The sequence below is a fragment of the Chrysochloris asiatica genome, unplaced genomic scaffold, assembly GCF_000296735.1.
Source record: "Chrysochloris asiatica unplaced genomic scaffold, ChrAsi1.0 scaffold00090, whole genome shotgun sequence".
Taxonomy (NCBI): domain Eukaryota; kingdom Metazoa; phylum Chordata; class Mammalia; order Afrosoricida; family Chrysochloridae; genus Chrysochloris; species Chrysochloris asiatica.
The window spans coordinates 3,628,332-3,648,669 of record NW_006408608.1 but is presented as its reverse complement, the minus strand read 5'-3'; the positions used below and the strand labels follow the sequence as shown (position 1 = coordinate 3,648,669).

At 41.3% G+C, this 20,338-nt stretch overlaps 1 pseudogene; it reads right to left on the bottom strand.

The window, feature by feature from the left end:
* Nucleotides 1-9,626: 9,626 nt before the first annotated feature.
* LOC102813564 lies at nucleotides 9,627-10,011 on the bottom strand (annotated as a pseudogene).
* Between the last annotated feature and the right edge of the window lie 10,327 nt (nucleotides 10,012-20,338).

The following is a 20,338-nucleotide window of genomic DNA, read 5'->3' as shown; positions in this document are numbered from 1 at the left end:
ATACAGGCCTGTCCAGGAGGGTTCCCTAGTTGGATGGGAAGGCTCAGCTTCTGCCCAGGCAGACCCCTGAAGTCTGAAGGAGGAAGTCCTAGCCCTTGTCTTGGGGTTTCCCAGTGTGATGGGGAACTTAAGCCTGATAAGCCTTTGAATAGGGAACTTAGATGCTAATGGGGAGCTTGGATGCTGATAGAGCTGCCAGGAAAGACAGTGATGAGAAAGGCATAAGGAAAGGGGGGTGGAAAGATGCTGCAGCCAGGTCAAGACTGAGCAGGAGGCCAAGGCCAGCCTCGCCTACTTCATCCCTCCCCATGTCCCATCCTCTGTAATAAACCTGTGAATGTGAATAACCGCCTGATGGTCATGAGGTCTTGACTAGATAGTCCTCACGAGGAAGCCACACAGCCCCGTGTGGGACTTGGTGACTCAGGAGCTGCCCAGCAGGCTTGTCCCTGGTCTGGCTCCACCTTCTACCCCTCGTGTGTGGCCCAGCTATTCCTTCTCCTCACAGGGCCTTAGTTTCCCCATACACAAACCCTTCCACCTCTGGTTCCTGTTCTAGAGATCTCTCTCACCCTTCTCAGCCTGACACTCAGACCTCCTCCAAAGCCAAGGCAAGTTCTTGACCACAGAGTAGCTTTGAGTTCCTTCATGACCTGTGCCCTCCCTGGCTTGGATAACATAGCAGGGTCCCTTCCTGCTGCTCTGTCCCTGAAGGGATGCCCCCAACACCCTGCTGATGGGGCTTAAGAGATAGGGATCACTCATCAAGGCTCATCTGTCCTTCCAGCTGTATGTCCAGCTGCTCATGGGGCTTTTCCCAATAAGATCAATGATGAAGGTGTTCTGTGTGATTCTCTGTGAACTGTCAGTGACAGTTCTTAGGGAGGGTTTTGTATTACCTACCTGGGGGTTTGTGTCTGGATCCTAATGCCAGACACCCTCAGACAGCACGTTCTTAAGAGCTTGGATCACATAGATCACTCTCGTCTTTGTACCCTAGCTTTGAGCTCCAGGTTTGGCACATAGAGGTTACACAATAAATATTTGTAGATACAGTGAATGACTAGATGGTTGAATAAATGCAGGAAGTGTGCTTATTTGAACAGTGGGATTTGTCATTGTACTGTCTTCTTAGGGATGTTGGGAGGAGGAAGAAGGAATATCTGTGAGGGGCTTAGCGCAGTGCCCTGGCATACAGCAAGTGCCTAATGTATGATGTCAATTATGATGATTATTATCTGAATGTAATTTGGATTAGACAAAGTAATGTGTTGCCCTGTGCGGTCTTTCAGACCCCGATTCAGGTTCCTGCTCATGGTTTTTTTGAGTGTGGACCAGTGTCTGTTACAGAGACTCAGAATCTCTGAGTCTTCATCCTCTAGCCTCCAGGCACTTGTGAACCACCCAGACGGCAATGTTACTGTTCACCAGTGTCCATATCACTTAATCTTCCTCTTAGAAGACTCTTTCACAATCTGCGATCTGCAGATGATGCAACCTTGCTTGCTGAAAGCAAACAGAACTTAAAATAGTTACTGATGAAGATTAAAGACCACAGCCTTCAGTATGGGTTGGCCCTCAACGTAAAGAAAACAAAATCCATCACAACATAAATAGTATCCTGATTGGACAATGAAAAAGAAAGACCATAGAAGAATTAATGCATTTGATCTATATTGTTGGCGAAGAGGTCCTGATGTGGCATTGTAGGATAAGCACTGGATTCCTAATCACAAGATTCAAATCTACCAGCTGCTTCTCAGAAACCCTACACAGGATAGTTATGAGTCAGAACTGACCGAATGGCACTGAATAACAGCGTATGGAGAAAAGTTTGAAGTTGTCAAAGACTTCATTTCGCTTGGATCCACATTCAGCACTATGGAAGCAGAAGTCAAGAAATCAAATGACCTATTGCATTGGGCTAATCTGCCGCATAAGATCTCTTTAAAGAACTGAAGAGCAAAAATGTCAGTTGAGGGTTACTGACCCCCCTGGGAAGGGATGGAATTAGGGTAAGAGATGAAGCCACTTACTTGGAGTTTGAGTCAGGTCAACTTAACTGGAGGATCATAGGGGGACCCTTTACCTTTCTGAACCTCAGTTTCCTCAGGTTGCAACGTGGCTGGGAGCACTAAGTGAGGATTGTTGTTGTTAAGTGCCGTCGAGTCAGTTTTGACCCATGGTGACCTGCAAAGGATTTCTGAGGAGTGGCTGGTGAACTTGAGCCACCGATTTTGCAGTTCAAATCGACCTTGCAGTCCAGTGCATCAGCCCGCAGCGTCACACCAGATCTTCATGTGATGTGACTAAATAAAGCACGGAGCACAGCCTGCTGTGGTCACCCCGCTAGACATAGCAGGTAGACATTTGGAAAATAGCACCTATCCTTTACATTTAATTATAGGATATAGCCTTGCTTCTTAAGGATTTTACATTTCAGGTGAGGAGACAGGACTCTTGAGAAGAAAGCTGGGAGCACACAATTCCAGACATGAGATGCATCCCAAGTGATGTGAAATTGGAGAAGGTTAAAAGAGAGGATGGAAAATCAGCTGAGCTAGAGTGATCAGGGAGGGCTTCCTGGAAGAGGGGGTCCCGGACCAAGCCTAAGAGAGGAACATATGGTAGCAGTGGCAGGGGACCCATCCACTGATCTTGGAGTTAAGAGGTAGCTGAGGTGTGGCCTGAGGGCTGCCAAGGGCTGGACTTTGAACCATTCCTTCCTAGTTCCGTAATGGCTGATGAAGTAGACTCAGATTTGTACAATGTAGGTGAACCTGAACGGTAACTGGAGTGGGAAAAATTATGGATCGACACCCTTCTAGAAATGTAATCTCCTTCTTAGAAAACAAGGGCAGCATGTGTGTTGCATAGCAATGAAGTTTCTTGATTGGCAGAGTTGGAAACAACGATGCCGAGCTCAAAGATGATGGCTGACCACACTGCTTTGAATGTGTACCACTCTCCACAGATCAGGCAATGATCCAGTCTTCAGCATGGGGCTCCTGAAAGGACTCACCACCTCCTTTCCGAGTCTCCCATTCCACGTCTCCCATCACATTTTTTTTCCTGTTCCAGCTATCATTCTTTTTCACCCAAATTAAAAAAAATTCAGATCTGTTCTGATTTTGCTTTGCAGGCCATAACTGAACCAGTTTAAAACAATTTTGATGTAAAACAGGAATTAGGGTGAGAAGCAGAGCCCATAGACTTCTGGGAACAGGTGGAGGTTGCTAAGTGGGCTGTGGAAGGTTTATTTCTTTAGTACCCAGTAGGGCCAAAACTAGGACTTTGCTATTCATGGGAGAGCTGAGGCAGCTGAAGCCTCATATCACCTTCAGGATAAAGGCCAAGCCCCTTAGCCTGGCCCCAGTTGTCTTACAATCTACCTGACCTCTGCCCATCCCTCCAGCCTGAGCACATCCTTCCAATGCTCTGGATATGTCCTGTTCCCTAAACATGCTTCTGGGCCTTGCTCCATGGAAATCTCTTATGCTGGCCTGACCAACCCCTGCTAGTCCCTACTTGGCTTAAAAGTCACCTCCTTTGTTAATTTTTTCTGATCTGCCAAGAGGAGTGGACTCCTTTCTCCTCTTTGTCCCACACTTACGTCTATTAGGGCAAATGCATTTTGTGCTGCTACTGCTAACTGGCTGTGTGACCTTGGGAGAGTTATTAAACTTCTCTGTGCCTCCGTTTCCTCATCTGTAAAACATGAGAAATAATTGTACCTGCCTTGAGTAGGTTGACACTTTAAAAGCATTTAGAAAGGTACTGGCACTTAATAAGTAGTAAATGTCACCCATTATTAAAATAATTACTATTAACTCATAGGACAGGTAGGAGGATTAGACGAGTTAATACCTGCCAAGTGCTTAGCATGGTACCAGGCACATAGTAAGCCCTCAACTAATGGGAACTATCATCCCATCACCCCCATCATCACACCATTCCCACCACCCCATTATTATCATCTCCACATCACCATCACCATCGCCACCACCACCACCATTATTGTCATGATAACCTTCATCATCATCTTCACCATTGTCCTTGCTTTGCCCGTCTGCCTCTCTCTAGACTGTGAACCACTGAGTCTGGCTGTGCCTTGGCCCTCTTTGGTCTTGGTGGCCTTCCCAGCACCAGGTATATTACAGTAGGTGCTCAGTAAGTGTTTCTTGGGAGAAGGAAGAAGATGGTGTTGAAGGAGGGAAGATGTGGAGGCTATTTGGTGGGGATAGTTGTCAACACTGGTTCCTGATTGGGTATGGGGAGGCATCAGGCTGGTATTAATCTAGGAGCAGACTGTTTAAGAGCCTCTGTTGGACCAGGAGGAATTCTGGGGAAAAATAGGTTCCCTTGGAAGACTGTTTGCCCTAAGTCTCTGGTCCCAAGGACCGTCCCTAGCTCTGTACTCAACTCTCAGCTGCTGTTGTTGACATAGTTGTGAGCGAAGAGGGTGTGAGCCACTTCAGGAAAGCCTTCTAAAGCCAAAGATGTATATGATGGGGGCAAGGAGAGTGGGCACTGGGATGCAAGCTGAAGGGGGGAAGAATTAGAGAGGGATTCCTTGAAGAGAGGTCCCTGGGTGGTTCAAACCATTTAGCCGTTAATCAAAAGGTGAGTGGTTCAAACTCTTTCAGAAGAATCACGGAAGAAAGATCTGGCAATATGCTTCCATAAAGATTACAGCCTCTGGAGTTCAGTTCTACTCCGTAGCACAGGAAGTCCCTTTGAGTCAGAATCAAATTGAAAGCAATGAGTTTGGAGTTTGGTTTTCCTAGATAAATTAAGTGTTTGGAGCTGGGAAAGAAGTTCAGAGAGGGGGATGGGTGGCAGGTAATTAGAGAGGGATGAGCCCTGGGTCCTCAGGAACTGATCTGTTTCCCACCACCTCACTGCCCCTGCTCTGATCCAGGCCCCCACCAGCCTGCCTGGACCACTGTATCCCTCTTCCTTCCTGTCCTGCCTCCTTAGAATCCATTTGAAGCGTGGCCCCCTCTACTCAGGACCCTACAGTAACTCCCACCTCACTCAAAGTTAAAGCCAAGGGCCCAGCCAGCTGCCAGGCTCTGTGTGACCTGGTTCTGCCTGTTTCTGTAACCTCAGATCCCACCTCTTCCCTCCTTCACCTTCTTGGCTACAGAGTTCTTATACTTCCTTAAACCCCAGGGCCTTTGCATCAACACTTCCCTCTGCCTTCTCATCCCGAAATTTCAGTCTACATGTTGTTTCATTTATTAGTATTTCTCGGCTCTCCTGGTTTGCTTCCTTCCTAGAATGAACCACAATTCATAATTATCTTTGCTGTTTTAAAACGTGTTGATTATCCCACCTTTCTCCAGAAAGGCAGTGTCGTGATGACAGGACCTTCTCTGCACCGCTTATTACTGTATGATTGGCACCTTAAATGAAATGGAATGGGGGAACCAAAGAGGATCTCCTGGAGGAGATATTTAGAGTTGGGGGGAAATCCAGAAGGGGATAGTGGCAGATTGTGAGGGGAAGGTGCTCAGCTGGGTGGAGAGGGTTCAGGGTAGCCACTCTGCCCTCCTTGAAATATTTTAAAGATAATCTCACTTAAGCAGAAACTTCTGTCTAGATGTGAGCTGGCTTCAGGTGGACTGGAGAACCAGGTAGGCCCAGGTCTGCTACCTGTACCTGTATAAGTTTAAGTCTGTTAATGACACCAACTCAGTTGCCTCAGCTATTAAATGGGTGCATAATAACAATGCCAGAGTTTGTTGAGTGCCAGGCATGGTGCTAAGTACTTTACACAGAGTAACTAATTGAAATTTCATGGCCACCTTGTGCCATAGGTACTATTGTAAACGAAGCACAAAGAGGCAATGTGCCTTTCTATCCACAGCTGGAAGGTAATGTGGTAAAGCTGGGGAAGGACTTGGCTTAGTGCCTGACCTGGTGAGGGCTCAGTGATAAGAGTTGTCAGCAAAATGGTTGTTGTGTGGAGTGAGTACAAGCCCTGGATCTCTCTGGAAGCTGACTGGGTTCCAGGTGGACCCTTCCTCTGAGTTCTGCACTTTGGGGCCTACCTGCTCCTTGAGGGGACATCTGTAGACCCACAGGTCACCCTTTGGGGCTGCCGGCTGTTCCCCATAACCGTGCTGTGAGTCACCAGAGCGTCTTCCTGGCTGCAAGCCCAGCCCGCTGCCTCTTGTCGTCACACTTTTATGCCAGTTAATTACAGCTATTACCATCATTATGCAGAAGTTATGTGAGCTCAGGAGGACCCAGGAAGACCCAAGCTTGGGGCAGCTGCTCTCCATGGACACCTGTCTGTGGGTGCATCCTTTCTGTGCCTGCCTGCTCCATCCTCCTCTATCAGACTAGGAGCCCTTTGAGGATAGAGGTGGTGTCTGCCTCATTAGACTGGGCTCTGGATCAAAGATCTAAAAAAAAAACAAAACAACAACTTCAAAATGCATAACCGAGCTGGCAAGAAAGGAGGGGAAACACTCACATACACACATGCACAATAAAACAATAAAAGCCCAAAGAAAGAGTATATACAAATGAAGAAACTCAAGAGTAATAACTGAGATAAATCAGTCTTAGAAGAAATATAACCAGAATGCTCCTTAGAAGCAAAGATGGTGATTCTTTGACTTAATTATGTTGGACACATCATCAGAAAGACCAATCCTTAGAACAGGACATTGTGCTTGGTAAGGTAGAGGTGAGTGAAAATGAAGGAATCTTTCCTTAGATGATTGACAGAGCTGTATCAATGGATGCCAGCCTACCAGGGATCATAAAGAGGCACAGGACTGTGTGTATTTCATTCTGTTTATCAGAAGGCAGCCTGAGTCAATCACTACTCAAACGCAATTAACAAGAAGTGAGATTTGAAACTGGCAGCTGTCCTATAGGAGTCTTGTAAACTAGAGCTTAGTTGTTTTGTAAATTGAGATATAATATATATAGATTAGAATCTACCTTCTTCAGCAAAAAGTTATTTGAGTTTCGATGCGATTGCTGTTCAAAGCCGTTGAGTCAGTTCCAACCCAGAGTGACCCTGTATAGGGTTTCCGAGGAGCGGCTGGTGAGTTTGAACCACTAACCTTGCAGTTCAAACTGACCTTGTGGCCCAATGCATTACCTTGCAGTGCCACACCAGGACTCCTTGAGTTTCAGTAAATGCATATAATTGCGTACCCACCACCATAATCAAAATATGACTTGGTTTCATCTCCCTTCTCCCAATTCCCCTGTGTCCCTTTCTTGGCAACACTTTCTTCCACTGGTAAGCATAGGTCTGTTTTCTACGCTAAGAACTTTGTTTTTTCCAGACTGTTACGAGAATATAAGTATGTCGTCTTTTGAACCTAGCTCCTTTTATTTAACATAATGCTTTTGTGGTTCCTCCATGTTATTGCATCATTAGTTTATACCATTTTTTAAATCTGTTCACCTGTTGAAGGATATCTGTATTGTTTCTGTTTTGGGGTTATTATAAACAAAGCTGCTGCAAACATTTCCTGTATAGGTTATATGAGAATGTACGTTTTCATTTCACTTGAGTAATTAGCTAGGTATGGAATTACTGCTAGATCTGACTTTTTAAGGAACTGCCAAACTGTCCCAAAGTGGCTGTGCCAATTTGCATTCCTTTCCTCATCTTCAGCCCCTTGCAATACAGAGCTATGGTTTTCACAAATTCAGATGGGACAGGAGACATGGCCTAAGATCTGATTAAGTAAAAAATGAGATTTGAAGTACGTGTATAAAACAGGTTCTCTGAAGGCAGCATCTTTGTTGTTGTTGCTAGGTGTCATCGAGTCAGTACCGACCCATAGTGACCTTATGCACAACAGAATGAAACACTGCCCGATTCTGGGCCAGCCTCACTACTGTTGCCACACTTGAGTCCATCGATGCTGCCACTTGACCAATCCATCGCGTTGGAGATCTTCCTCTTTTTCTCTCATCCTCCACCTTACCAAACATGTTACCCTTCTCCAGCAACTGTTCCCTCCAAAATACGAGAGACGAAGTTTGGCCATCTTGGCCTCTAAGGAGCACTCTGGCTGCACTTCTTCCAAAATGGATCTGTTGGTTCTTTTGGCAGCCCCTGGCACTTTCAATATTCTCCAACACCACAATTCTAAAGCATCATTATCTTCTATGGTCTTCCATACTCACTGTACAGCTTTCGTTTGCATATGAGGTTATTGAAAATACCATGGCTTGGGTCAGGCACACCTTAGTCTTCAAGCTGGCATCCAAGCTGGCATTCAACACTTTGAAAAGGTCTTGTGCAGCAGATTTGCCTAATGCAATACGTCGTTTGATCTCTTGACTGCTGCTTCCATGAGTGTTGATAGTTGATCCAAGAAGAATGAAGTCCTTGACAAACTTCAATCTTTTCTCCATTGATAAGAATGTTGCTTATTGGTCCAGTGGTGAGGATTTTTGTTTTCTTGACATTGAGATGTAATCCATTCTGAAGGCTGTGCTCTTTGATCTTCATTAGTAAATATTTTGAGTCCTCTTCACTTTCAGCAAGCAAGGTTGTATCATCTGCATATCGCAGGTTGTTAATGAGTCTTCCTCCAATCCTGATGCCATGTTTTTCTTCATATAACCCAGCTTCTCGGATTATTTGCTCAGCATACAGGTTGAATAAGTATGGTGAAAGAATACAACCTTGTCGCACACCTTTCTTAATTTTAAACCATCCAGTGTTCCCATGTTCTGTTTGAACAACTGCCTCTTGGTCCAGTTAGAGATTCCTCATGAGCACAATTCAGTGATCTAAAATACTCATACTTCGTAATGTTGTCTGTAGCTTATCATGATCCACACAATCGAAAGCCTTTGCGTAATCGAGAAAGCACAGGTAAACATCTTTTTGATATTCTTTGCTTTCAGCCAAGATCCATTGGACATCAGCAATGATATCTCTCGTTCCACGGCCTCTTCTTAATCCGGCTTAAACCTCTGGAAGTTCTCTGTCAATGTATGCTTGCAGCTGTTTCTGTATTACCTTTAGTAAAACTTTACTGGCATGGGATATCAAAGAGATTGTCCAATGATTTCCACACTCTGTTGAGTCACCTCTCTTTGGAATGGGCACAAATACGGATCTCTTCCAATGAGTCGGCCAGGTAGTTGTCTTCCAATTTTCTTGGCATAGATGAGTGAGTGCCTCCTGTGCCTCCTCACTTTCTTGAAAGATTTCAATTTTTATTCCATAAATTCCTCGTGCTTTTTTCTTTGCCAATTCTTTCAGTCCACCTTGGACTTCCTCCTTCAGTATCATTGGCTCTTGATCATAAGCTACCTCTTGAAATGGTTGAACATTAACATTTCCTTTTGGTATAGTGACTCTGTGTATTCTTTCTATCTTCTTTTGATGCTTTTGGCATCATTCAGTAATTTGCCCAGAGACTCTTTCAATAACAAAAGTCGAAACTAGAATTTTTTACTTCAGTTCCCCCAGCTTGAGAAATGCTGAGCGTGTTCTTCCTTTATGGTTTTCTGACTCCAGATTCTTGCACATTTTTTTTTTTTTTTTTTTTGGAAGGCAGAGCAGTTTATTATTTACATGGATGAAGAGCAGGAGGGTAGAGGCCAAGGTGGGGCTGGAAGGCGGCTGGGGCTCAGTTGGTGATGATGAGTTAGTCCATGCCCCAGTCCTCATAGCTCTCATCTGGCAGGTAGCGGTGAATGATGATGGGGATCTTTCGGGCCTTGAGCTCCTTCATGGCGATGAGCAGGGGGTCTGTCTCCCACCTCCAGCTCCACCATCACCGGAGCACGCATCGCGATCTGGAGGGCTCGGGCGCCCAGCATGTGGGCTCGCTCGTACTTGGTCATGTACAGCATGGTGATGCGCTTCTGGTTGGGCTGCGCTCGCTCCCCTGACAGAAGGCTCTCCACGTTCTCCTGGCCCTCCTCCTCAGCATTCTCCAGGTCATCTAGTCCTTCCTCCTCCTCCATATCATCAAAATCGTCACCATCAAAATTGTCCTCGTTGTCTGACATACTGCCCGCGCGGCAGAGACCTGGTTTTACGTGCCACAACTGCGAGGAGACCCCACAAAGAGCATGCCTTCCCCAACACCATCTTTGCACATTTGTTGTAATATTTGGCTTTATCTTCTCGAGCTGATCTTTGAAATTTTCTGTTCAGCTCTTGGACTTCCTCATTTCTTCCATTTGCTTTAGCATCTCTATGCTGGAGAGCAAGTTTCAGTGTCTCTTCTGACATCCATTTTGACCTTTTCCTTCTTTCTTGTCTTCTTAATGACTTTTTGCTTTCTTCATGTATGATGTTCTTGATGTCATCCCACAACTCTTCTGGTCTTTGGTCTTTAGTGTTTAATGTATCAAATCTGTTCTTCAGATGATCCCTAAATTCAGGTGGGATAAATTCAAGGTCATCTTTTAGCTCTCATGGACTTGTTTTCATGTTTTTCAGTTTCAGTTTGAATTTGCATAACAGTAATTGATGGTCTGTTCCGCAGTCTGCCCCTGGCCTTGTTTTGACTGATGATATGGAGCGTTTCCATAGTCTCTTCCTGCATATGTAATCATTGGTCTAGCATTAGTCTAGCAGAAACCCTCACAACCAGCCACTCTGCCATTAGCTGCCCTGTGGTCCTACTACACACTGAAACCAGCTCCATAAAAGGCCTCCATGAATTACTTCTGGATTGAGTGCCCTGAACATGGATAACACCGAGGTGTATTGGAACTCCATCTAGGGTCAAGAACTCTGCTGTCACATCCCTCCTGCACCCAATCCGTGAGCTCCTTGGCTGGCAGGAGTACCTTGAGTTTTCTCCTCTCTGGGTCCAACAGGTGCACTGGTTTTTGTTTTGTTTTTCCCTTTTGTTGTTTTTGTTTATCCTTCCTTCTCTTCTTCTCTTTCCATTCCCTTGAATTTTATCCTATCTCCACTTTTGTTTTTCTTTCTTTTCTTATGCTTCTCATTTCTTCTCTTCTTTTTTTTAAAAAAATCTTTCTTTATTTCTTTCTCATTTTCTTTTCCTTTTCCCTTTCTCCTGTTTTTCTAAGTGTTTTTTAAAGTTCTTCTTTTTATTTCTCTTTTATAGCACCATTTTCCTGTCTCTCTTTTCTCTGTTTAGTTATATATATATATTTTCCTGGTTGCTACCTGTTTTTATTTTTTCTCTTTTTATTATTAGTTCCTTGTTTGTATATGCTTTTTTGTTTCCTGGTGTGTGTATGGGAGGGGTTTTCTCCTCCTTCCCACCTGACAGGAGACAATGAGCATGCTCATACAATCAGATACAACCCTACCTTCTGCAGCACCACCCACTGGGAAACAACCAATACCAGCTCCTATACCACCTGATCAACAATCAGCAGCCAACACCACCCTAAACCGAGGTGCACGAATGGCAAATGGAGAAGGATGCTCATACTTCCAAAATGAAGCTACACCCAGAGGAGACAGTTGGTGAGGACCTAAGAACACATCAGCATACAATCGTGAATTTACTACAAATGTGACAACCCACAACGTCCCAGAGACAAGAGATAATTTTTGCTCACGAAAAGAAGCAAGAGAGGATGGTTCAAAAAATTACCAAGATGTAGAGCCAGAAAACATTTTGAGGAAGAAAAGGTAATGGAATTAACTGAAAAAGAATCCAAAAGAATGATGCTTAGGTTCCTTCAATGAATGGACAGAAAGACCAAGGAAAGCAAGAACACAGAAAAAACTTTAGGAGAACACAGAAATGCGCTACAAGTACAAACAGACAAAATAAATGCAAGTTTTGTAACAATACAAAACCTGCAACTAGGAATCAAGAAGATTAATACTAGGATTTCAGAAATGGACAATACACTGAAAGGGCAAAGGAGTAGACTAGAAGCAATGGAAGCTTGAATTAATGAGCTTGAAGAGAAATATCTCAATACTAGTATGCTAGAAGAACAATCAGGAAAAAGAATGAAAAAATTCAAAGGAATCCTGAAAATTATGTGGGATGTTATGAAGAGGAATAGCCTATGGGTGATCAGAATTCTAAAACAGGAAGAAACATTAAAAAGCACAGATAAACTTGTCAGAATTGTTGAAAGAAAACTTCCCTAGCGTCATAAAAGATGAGAAGATAAGCGTACAAGATGCCAATCGAATCCCAACTAGGATAGATTCCTCCCAAATCACCAAGCCGTATCAGAAACAAACTTTCCAAAACCTAAGGGGAGAAAAGGATCCTAATGGCAGCTCAGGAAAAATGAAAAGTTACTTACAAAGGAAAACCAATGAGAATCAGCAGAACTATGCAGGCAAGAAGGAAAGCAATGGGATGACGTATACAAAACTCTGACAGAAAAAAATTGCCAACCAAGAATCAAATACCCAGAAAATCTGTCTCTTAAACACAATTAGGACATTTCCAGATAAATAGAACTTATAGGAATTTATAATAACCAGACCAAGTTTGCAAAAAATATTAAAGGGTGTTCTTTGGACTGAGAACCAACAACGTGAGATTACATACAAAACAACACCCCCCAGAACTCAATCCAGATATAGAAGTATTTAAAGTAACACAAGTCTACAAGACTGATAATAGGAAACTAGAGCTATCAATTTATAATGAAATTAACTACAAAGTAATAAGAAGGAATAGTGTAGATACAGAACTTCTAAATGATGAGGAAGTCCAGTAGATTTTAAGATAAAACAACTGTTTTAAACAGGGAAACAGTAATAAATTACAAGGTATCCACACAAAAATGAATGCACCTTCACATCAAAATAAAAAAGAGGAAAATCAGAAACATTTGAAAAACATTAACACAACAGAAATGAAAATGAACCCAGTGCAGAAAAGTATGTAGAACAAAGAAAACAGCAGCCCTACAGAAAATTGCACAACAAAATGACAGTAATCGATTCATACTTATCAATAATTATACTGAATGTAAATGAATTAGATCCACTTGTCAAGAGACAGAGTGGATAAGAAATTAGAATTCTTCATTATGCTGTCTACAAGAAACACATCAAAAAGACGGAGGTAGCCTATATGTCCATCAATAGAAGAATGATTGAACAAACTTTGGTACATACATAAAATGTAATACTACACAATGTTGAAGAATAAAGATGAATCTGTGAAACACCTCACAACACGAATGAACCTCAACAACATAATGCTGAGTGAAATGAGTTAGTCACAAAAGGACAAAATACTGATCTTTATAATATCTAACAAATGTCTTATATTTTAAGGATTACAGATACATAGGTATTGATTTATTAACTTCCATTCTTTCTTTTAGCTTTCAAAAAATTTTTTATTGTAAACTGAGTGATAAATTACATGGGGAGAGCATCGGCTTTACACCATCATTTAATTGCAATGATTACAATCTTCTCCATGCATCATCATTCAACAGTATTTGCTTCCATTCCCTCTGTTATTTTTTTGGGGGGTGGGGGTTGGGGGGTAGGACGATGTGCACAAAAACACTCAGGAATATATAATAATTTGAACAACCAAAGAGCACATTCTGCAAGCCTGCCTCCTGGCTGCCAACACTCAGTCCTTCTCTTTCCATAAGTCTAGAGTCCTCAGCTGCTCCCTCTCTCCATGTCCTCATCTCTGCCTCCATCTCTGGTGTCACTGCTTCTCTGAATAAGGTCCTGCATTCTACTTGTGCTCTTCTCCCTTGATGGTCCTAGCGTCCTCTGTTTCTGGACTGTAAGATCAACTACTCCCCCGTTTTTGTAATAAAACTTCTACATTTTCAGTTGTGACAGTCACAATTAGTCATGATAACAACTATTCACTATTGAATCATAAGAATCTTATCCCCATCTCTTTTCACCAGACCAGTCTAGACATAACTTCCATTCTCTTGCTGAGTGCTGTGTTTGACCACTAGGATACAGATGGCAAGGTGACTGGTTCCACAGAATTTGGGAGGATTCTAGCAACAAGTTGATGTGGAAATTAACTCTATCTTGTTATATTATCATCAAGTTCTCATTAAAACAAATATGGAAAACAACCAAATTTAAAGGCCATACAAATGGAGATGAAGGAAAATATTGAATTATATAATTCTTCAAGGAAATTAAAAATGATGTTGAGATTTTGAAAATAATGCAAAAAGCTTTTGTCTTCCAGTTGCTACCCGGCCATCAACTTAATGTTAATCCTTTAATAATTCACTATAGAATTCACATATTTATATAATAAATACACTTTTTCAGCAAGAAAAAAGAAAAGGAAAAAGGGCAAAATATTGTATGAGACCACTGTTGTAACAAATGAAGAAAAGATTTTCTTGACTCACTAGACAGCTCTTAGGTGAGATTAGGGCCCAAATCTCTACTTCCTGCTTGGTCCAGCAATTTCAAGATAAGAATTTAGTTTAAAGTAGTCTCTGGTGAGTAATACTCTCGGTGTCCAGCAAAAGAAAACTAAAATACTTTCTGGAGGAAAACACATTGTCAAAGTAAACAACTCACGACAAAATTAGCTGATTGATATATGCAGGTTTAAACACCACTCGTTTGTCAGCTTGTTGTACTGTATTTACTGTGACACTGAAAGCGATGCCACCAGTATTTTAAATACCAGCAGAATCATCCATGGTGGATGGGCTTTATGGAGCAGTCCTGGGGTGGCGCTGTGGGTTAATGCGCCAGACTGCAAAGCCGTTTGAACTGCAAGGTCAGTGGTTCAAGCTCTCCAGCTGCTCCTTGGAAACCCTATACAGGGTCACTCTGGGTCGGGATCAATTCAATGGCACTTAACAACAACAGACGAAGACAGTCTAGAAAGGAGAGAATGACCGCTTCTAAATACTAGCCACTGAAAACCTTATAAATAGCAGTGGAACATTGTCAGATACAGTGCTGGAAAATGAGCCTCTCAGGTTGGAAAACACTCAATTTATGACTGGTGAAGAGCTGCCTCTTCCAAGTAGAGTTGAGAATGGAGTAAAGCTTTCAAAACCTTCATTTACTGATGGGGTACAACTCAAAATGAGGAGAAACAGCTGCAAACATCCGTTAATCATCAGAACATGGAATGTACAAAGCATGAATCTAGGAAAATTGCAAGTTACCAAAGCGAAATGCAATGCATAAAGATTGGTGTCCTAGGCACTAGTGAGTTGAAAAGGACTAGTATTGACAATTTTGACTCTGACAATAATATGGTTTACTATGCCAGAAACGACAAATTCACAAGAAATGGAATAGCATTTATCATCAAAAAAGAGCATATCAAGATCTATATTGAAACACAATGCTGTCTGTGACAAGATAATATCCATATGCCTGCAAGGAAGAGCAGTTACTACCACTATTATTCAAATTTATGCACCAACCACTAAAGCTAGTGATAATGAAATAGAAGAATTCTACCAAATTCTTCAGTCTGAAATTGATCAAATGTATAATCAAGATGTATTGATAATTACTGGTGATTGGAATGTGAAAGTTGGATAGGAAGGATCAGTAATTAGACAATATGGCCTTGGTGGTAGAAATGACACTGGAGATTGCATGATAGAATTCTGCAAAATGAATGAATTATTCATTGCAAATACCTTTTTAAACAACATAAAAGGTGATTATACACATGGACCTCACCAGATGGAATACATAGAAATCAAATTGTCTACATCTGTAGGAAGAGATGGTGGAAAAACTCAATATCATCAACCAAAACTAGGTCAGGGACTGACTGTGGAATTTGCTAATATGTAAGTTCAGGCTAAAACTGAAGAAAATTTTAAAAAGTCCACAAGAGCAAAAATATGACCTTGGACATATCACACCTAAATTTGGAGACCATCTCAAGAACAGATTTGATGATTTAGATACTAATGCTGTGGTATGACATCAAGAACATCACATGAAGAAAACAGTAGGACATTAAAGAGACATGAAACAAAGAAAAGACCAAAATGGATGTCAGAAGCGACTGACTCTGAAACTCGTTCAAGTGTAGAGATGCTCAAGTGAATGTAAGAATTAAGGAAATAAAAGAGCTCAACAGAAAGTTTCAAAGTGCAGCTCAAGAAAATAAAGTCAAGTATTACTAGGGTGAGTCCAAAATTATCTGCACTCCAGTTATAGTAAAATGCCCATCCAAGTCCACTGCTCATGACAACATTGAGTGTGCATGTGAAATGGTTCTGCTGAATAGACAAGTGACCGTGATTATGTGGCAAATCATCCATGGCTCTGCCTATGAAATAATCCACTACAGACTTGTGTTTTGAAAAGTTTATGTGAGGTGAATCCTGAAACAACTCATAGAAGAGCATAAACAAACGCATTTGGACATCTGCAAACAAAATATGGACCCATAGTTGAAGGAAGGCAAAAGTTCCTTTAAAAAATCATTATTGATTACAAGACATGGATTCATCATTACGAGCCTGAGAGAGTAAATGGCAGGGTATGGAATGGAAACATCCTCAATCATCCACCAAGAAAAAATTCAAAAGTCAGCCATTAGTAGAAAAATTAATCCTTATTCTTTTCTGGGATCCTCAAGGGCCAGTATTGCCAACATTATCAGGAAACATGTTCAACAATCAATGGAGCTCATTACAGTGAGATGCTCACTAAAGAGTTGAAGCCTAAGCTTCTAATTAAATGCAGGGGACTGCTATCCAAGGGCTTTGTGATCGTGCATGACAATGCATGTCTGCACATCTCTGCCAACACTGTTGACACTGCAAAACAATGTTGTTTTGAAGTGTTAAAACAGCCTCCTTAAAGTCTGGATCTTGCTCCATCAGGCTTTAACCTATTTATGCCCCTGAAAGCAGCCCTTCGATGATGAATATTCTCCTCTGATAAAGAAGTGAAGACAGCGGTGCACTTGTGGCTCACAGTTCAGCCTAAAACATTTCTTAATAAGGAAATAGGAAATGTGTTGACAGATTGACAAAGTATATTAAAAAGCTATGAGATGATGTCAAAAAATGATGTATTTGTCTTTTCTAAAAGTTTATTAGAATAAATTCTACAGCTAGCGTGTGGAAAATGTTTGACTCACCCTTGTATAATGAAGTGTGCAAAGACCTGGAGCGAAAAAACTAAAAGGGAAGAACATGCTCAGCATTTCTCAAGCTGAAAGAACTGAAGAAAAGTTCAAGCCTTGACTTACAACATTGAATGATGCTAAGGAGCTCTGGTAGCGTAGTGGTTACGAATCGGGCTGTGAACCTAAAGGTCAGCGGTTCGAAACTACCAGCCGCTCCGCAGGAGAAAGATGAGGCTTTCTACTCCCGTAAGGATTTACACCCTCGGAAACCCTGTACAGGGTCGCTATGGGTCGGAACCGACTCGACGGCACTTAACAACAACAACAATGGAGTCTTGGTGTGGTGCTATGTAGAATAAAGTACTGGACCACAAAGTCGGTTTGAACCACAGGGACGGTGGTTCAAACTTACTAGCCGCTCCTTGGAAACCCTATATAGGTTTGCTATGAGTTGGAACTGACTTGACAGCACTTAGCAACAGCAATAATGGGCAAAATACTGAATCATGCAGAAAGCATTCTGTTGATTCACCTTTCTTTGGAATATGCATGAATACAGATTTCACAATTGGTTGACCAAGTAGTTGTCTTCCAAATTTCTTGGCATAGACGAATGCTTCCAGCATTGCATCCATTTACGGAAACTTGTCAACTGGTATTAAGTTAATTCCTGGAGTCTTGTTTTTCACGAATGCCTTCAGTGCAGCTTGCACTTCTTCCTTCAGTACCACCAGTATGCTAACCTTCTAAAATGCCGAACATTGAGCAATTCTCTTTTGTATAGTGACTCTGTGTACTTCTTCCATTTTCGTTTGATGATTCCTTCATTGTTCAGTATTTTGCTTGTAGAAACCTTCAGTACAAAGGTGTTTCAAAAAAAGGTCATAGAAAAATTCCATGATCTTGCAAATGTATTTTTCCATGAACTTTTTGAAGCTCTCTTCACATTAAACCAAAGGCTTGAAATTTTTCTTCAGCTCTTTCAGCTTGAGAAATATTGAACCTGTTCTTCCCTTTTATTTCTTCTCTGCCAATTTGGATGCCTTTAACTTCCCTATTTTGCCTTATAGCTCTGGCTAAGACTTCCAACACAATATTAAAAAGGAGTGTTGATAAAGGGCATCCTTATTTTGTTTCTATTCACGTAGGGAAGGCTTTCAGTTTCTCTCCATTGAGATTGACTGTTGGTTTTGTATATATGCTCTTAATTTTGTTGAGGAATTTCCCTTCAGTTCCTCAGGAATAGATGTTGGATTTTGTCAAATGCCTTTTCTGCATCAATCAATGTGATCATGTGGTTCTTTTCCCTTTTAAATATTTATATGGTGGATTACATTGATTGTTTTTCTAATATTGAACCATCGTCGCATCCCTGATATGAATCCCACTTGGTCAAGAAAAAACCAATGCACAGAAACCAAATTTTGCTAGTGGTTACCAGGGGTGGGAGGAAGTAAGGAAGAGCGTGTGATGGAAAAATCACATTGATTAAGGGTAGAATTGTACAGACAATTGTTACAATTGATGTCAGTAAGTTGAACACCTGCAAAAATCATCAGAAAGACAAAAGGGAAAACATGAATAGCTTTGTTATTATCAGATAACACTAGACTTTAAAGAATATTACCTCAAACAGACAGGGAGTGTACAATGAAAAAGAGTCAATTTACCAAGAAGACATGGCAGTTCTAAATGAGTATGTACCAAAGAGCAGGACTGCTAAACATGTGAAGCAAAAACTGATAGAAATGAATTGAAATATGGATGAACTCACAAATATAGCTGGAGATTTTAGTGCCCAATCTCAGCAAGTGGATATCGCAACTAGACCAAAATCAGCAAAGTGACCGAAGAACTCAAACACACCATCAAGCAATAATATCTAATCAACACTTATAGAACACCCAGCAACAACAATCGAATTCACATTCTTTCCAAGATCCTACGGTCTATCTTAATATACAGTAAGTAGAATGTTGTTGCTGAGTGCCATTGAGTAGGTTCTGACTCATAGCCACTCTGTATAGGGTTTCCAAGGCTTTAAATCTTCACAGGAGCAGAAAGCCTCATCTTTTTCCCAAGGAGCAGCCGCTGGGATCGAACTGCATACCTTGTAATTCGCAGTCCAGTGCTTCTCGTATAGAGTCATTGCACCCCCAGTAACTATATAGTAGTTAGTTTATCGCAAGTCATAAAACAAGTGTCAACAAATTTAAAAGAATTGAAATCGTAAGAGTTTTCTCTCTGCTCTCAATAGAGTTAAAATAGAAATTGACGATAGAAAGACAACAGAAAAATTTCCAAATACTTGGTAATTAAGCAGCATACTTTAAAATAATCCATAAGTCAAAGGAGAGGTTTCAAGGGAAATAAAAAAATACATTGAACCGAATGGTAAAAATTTTAAATAGAACATATAAAAATTTGTGAGACTCAGCTAAAGCAGTCCTGAAAGGTACATTTATAGCACTGAATGCCACTATTAGTAAAAAGGTAAAGTCTTAAATCCATTATCTAAGCTCTCGCTTTGCGAAACTACAAGAAGAAGAAGAAGAAGAAGAAGAAAGAAGAGTGAAATAAACCTAAAAAACAAGTATCAAAGAGAATATAATAAAGATAAAAGCAGAAATTAATACAATTGAAAACAGAAAAACAATAGAGGAACTGAATGAAATAAAAAACTGGCTATTTGAAAAGATAAAATTGCCTGACATCTAGAAAGACTTACAAAGAAAAAAATAGACAAGACACCACACTTACTCACTATCAAGAATGAAACAGGAATATTACTACAGACCCGACAGACATTAGAAGAAAAAAGAATAAGAAAATATCACAAACAACTCTACACGCATAAATTTCACAATTTAGATTAGATGGACTACTTTTTTAAAAATACAAACTCCCCAAACTCACCCAATAAAAAAGAAATAATTTGAATATTCTAATAGTTATTAAGAGTCCTGGTGTGGCACTGAGGATTTGTGTGCTGGACTGTAAGGTTGGTTTGAACCGCAAGGTTGGTGGTTCAAGCTCACCAGCCACTCCTTGGAAACCCTATACAGAGTCACTCTGAGTCAAAACCAATTTGACAGCACTTAACAACAACAACAACAACAATAGTTATTAGGAGTCCTTGTGTGGCTCTGTAGGATAAGCACATGACTGTAAAGTTGGTTTGAACCACAAGGTCAGTGGTTTAAACTCATCAGTTGCTCCTGGGAAACTCTATACTGGGTTGCTATGAGATGGAACTGACTTCACTGCACTTTGCAATGACAACAACAACAACATAGTATAGTTAATAGTTA